Here is a 3,889-nt window from a genome sequence, read left to right on the forward strand (position 1 = left end):
GAGGGGAATCATTCGTTAATTAATAAACTATGAAATTATTGAAATATTTTAAACTACAAAATAATAAATAATAATTATTAATTACATAGAAACAAAATTACGAAAGCCAAAATTATATTTATATTGCCTATAGAATTTTAACTTTGAAGACAAATCCATAAGCTACCTATATACCTACCTATTCGCAGTGGCGGGCTGCAGAACTTCAATTTTAAATGACGCATTTTCATAATTATGTACTACGTATATATAGAGATAAAAACCTAACTCAACTTGCAGTACCTAACACAATTAATCCAAAAAAACCTCCTCCTATTTATTACTTGAAACTTGTACTATTATAATTTATAGCGCCCTGCTCAGTGCTCACACTATAGTAATAGGCAAATATCTGGGCCCTGTAAAGAAAAATTTCGTATAGGTACGGTTAAATATATCGATAAATACTTTACGGGGTTCTTACTCCATACATAGACCAGGCATACGCCAAAAAAAACCGCTGAGTGGATGGCACTCTGCTGTACAGTAGGTAGATCAATGAATAATGAATTATATTTCATCTGCTGTAAAGTGTTCAAGACTCTAGGTTTTGTTATCCGAACGTCGAAGAACTTTAAGCTGACCACCTCGCTCAAAACGCTGTATTGTTCTCTGGTAAGGTCCATACTAGAGTATGCATCCATTCTTTGGGATCCGTACACAACAACTGACTCCTCACATCTAGAGCAAGTCCAGAGGCTTTTCTTATCATCTGCCGCCAATATTTTAGAAATACAGCACATTAAGCATGATTACCTTCCTGTCTCTAAAAAGCTTGGATTGATTTCCTTGGTTGATAGACGTATGACAGCTCATCTGAAGTTTTTGAGTAAGCTAATTAATGGTTATATTGATGCTCCCTCCTTACTCCTCCAAGTTAACTTTAGAGTTCCCCTCGTTCATCTAGATCAAGTTTTCCTTTTGTAATTCCTTTCCATCATACTAACTATGGTAAGAACAACCCAATTGATCGAACGATGCGTTTGGCCAATGAGCAGGCCAATGAGCCCTACCTTATTTAGTTTATAGGTAATACAGAATATTCATTATATATGTGTTTCGTTAATTAATAATTACTTTATGTCGTCAAAATGTTGTGTTATTTAAGTTATCTATATTAATCGATATTTGTAATTACTTTCTGTTACCATGTATTATTTTTCAAATGTATGTAAAATATAATATTGCATTTTTGGGCCTTGTGCCTGTTATATAATAATAAATAAATAAATATTAAACTTGTACAAGACCTAAAAAAATCGGAGGGGCCCCGGCCGCGTTTGCGGCCCAGCGGCCATGGCCAGACCGACACTGGTGCGCTGACATCCTCTTAATTTTTTTTTGTTTTTCCCGGTGCTTTTGGTGTATACTGGGAATCTGTATCATTTAGATACATCTACATTTACAAGAACGTAATCCGGTAAATAATTTGCAGTAAAAAAGGAGATTCTCATTTGAAAAATAGAAGTTTGTATAGCCACAGGACACTTTAATATTAGTACCAAAAGTATCAGGAATTTAAATATATTGTCTTTAGGTATACCTACTTATAATTCTATAAATCAGAATTTGAATAAATGCATTTTTTAAGGAAAAAAGGTGGCGGGAATTTTTTCCCCAAAATGTCAAGTAAATTTTGTATTTCATGTTAAAAAAAAACTGATCCATGGGCCTTTTGTGTGCCAGGCCGACACTGTATATGATGTTGAAAATAGCAACATGCATTTTATGCAAGCTCCGGTCTTTAATACATTTTAAGCTAATTTTATATTTTAAATTTGTTTAACTATTCACTTGGGGTCGAGCTGTAATAGTAATGGCCATGTCTATGATGTAATTCGAAAGATAAAAAAAATATATATAAAACAGAAAGTGTCACAGGTGACGCTCGGAAGATTTAAAAACATAAATACGAGCTTAGAAATATAGATTTATTATGTTGAATTTGAAATAAATATTCTTAATTAATACACGTCCTTACATATTATAACGCATGTAGGATTGATAATTTATAATTATTATACTTGTTCTAATTTTACATTCAGAAAACAAAGAGACAACTTTTAATAAAATAAAATATTTATATAGTAGGATATAGGTAAGTACGCTACATACATATTTACACGCATATATTATGTAAAGAAAAAAGACAGACAAATTGAACTGAAAAAAAATACCTTCATAGAAAAATCGCGCTGCATGAATTTCGATCTCGACTGACCTCCAACGTTGGCGCTCAGTCCAACATCCGAATTAGAGGCTGAATCAATGGCAAAAGAATTTTCGGTAGAACTGCAGATATAATAATCGCCTCTCCTTTTAATAATATAATTATAGTTATCGAGCGTTACGTGAAAACGATAATGCTCCAAAATTTTCACTGCCCAAGCGGAAACATCTGAACATCTGATGTTTTCACATCAAAAATGTTAATAATTATTTATAAAAGTTGTATGCATGTATTATTGTTTCAATAATATTCGGGTACCTAAATCGGTTCTACGTATAATATGTTAATTTTAATATTTATTTATTTTACGTGTTCAAAATCTATACTTAAAATATACCTGTAGATTGTATCACTGTAGCTGATTAGATTGTAATTTTATTAGACTCAGCGATCAACACTAATAGTATCTGCTTAGTAAATGACGAGCGCGGCTTGCGTTTTGCGACTCACAAACACACGGTTTCGATAACGGTTAATAAAATGAAATCAAGAAAAATATTTTTATATAGGTATAGGTATTTTACATTATCTAGTATTAATTCTATAAGATATAAGTCACGGGATTGAAGTGTAATAACTAATAATTAATGTCTAATAATATATTATTGTGGTCGTGTGATCGTCTCGAGCGATTTAACTAAGAAATACTATTTTTATTAAGTGACAATCGACATACATTTAAAACGAATGTAAAACATTCACAGCCTGTACAATGTACATTAAGTCATTAATTCATTACTCAATTCAATGTAATCATAAGATTACTAATCTTAAATTACTGAGAATAGGTGGTAATTGACGTGTTGTACATGGTACGGGTTATTATATTTTATAAATATATTTTTTTTAACCCCCCAAATCCCAATAATCCGGCTCCGTTCAAAGGGCCTCATTAGAAGAGGGCCTAGTCGGCGATCGCCGTCTCGTCATCCCATTATCAAAAACCTCCTGTTCCTCCTTGTTGTCGTATGTCGGGTTTCCGATCTGTGACAATACCGGCGTGAAATTGCCTATCCACGACATACCAGACGCGTCGGTGGCCTAATTATATATAATTAAGGAGGCAGGAGTAACCATATTTTTTCATACATTTAGCTCAATGAGCGAAAGAAAATTAAACATACTTCCAGTAGCTCGATTTCAATTTTGAAAAGTAAATTTGGATTGTATTCCTCTTTTTTAAGTATGCTCAGAAGTGGATTCTTATATTTTTAATTTTGTCGCTATCTACAACTAAGTCAAGCATAAGTTTATTTTGATAAAAATATAAAGTTACTGTGCATCATATTATATTAACTAAATATAAAGTCGTAAATCTATTTCCAAGTTAACTTAGAAAATGGACTAACGAATACACTCATCTTTTTAAAATTAATATGAGTCGATCGAAACAAGATGAATTTTTATTTCTCTTTTGGTATTGTTAGCATCAAATTTCTGGCCCAACAGCCGGAGCAAAAGTATTTTCTTTGTATTAATTAACTTGTGAATGCGCTTATGAGTGTTAGAACGTTTCTAAGAATTATGGTAGCCATAAGATAAAATATTAAATATTCCCTGAATTCCGAACGATTAATCATCAATTAGAGTTAATTCGTAGCACAGATATGTGCAATAACG

This window comes from Acyrthosiphon pisum, chromosome X (genome assembly GCF_005508785.2).
Source record: "Acyrthosiphon pisum isolate AL4f chromosome X, pea_aphid_22Mar2018_4r6ur, whole genome shotgun sequence".
Taxonomy (NCBI): Eukaryota; Metazoa; Arthropoda; class Insecta; order Hemiptera; family Aphididae; genus Acyrthosiphon; species Acyrthosiphon pisum.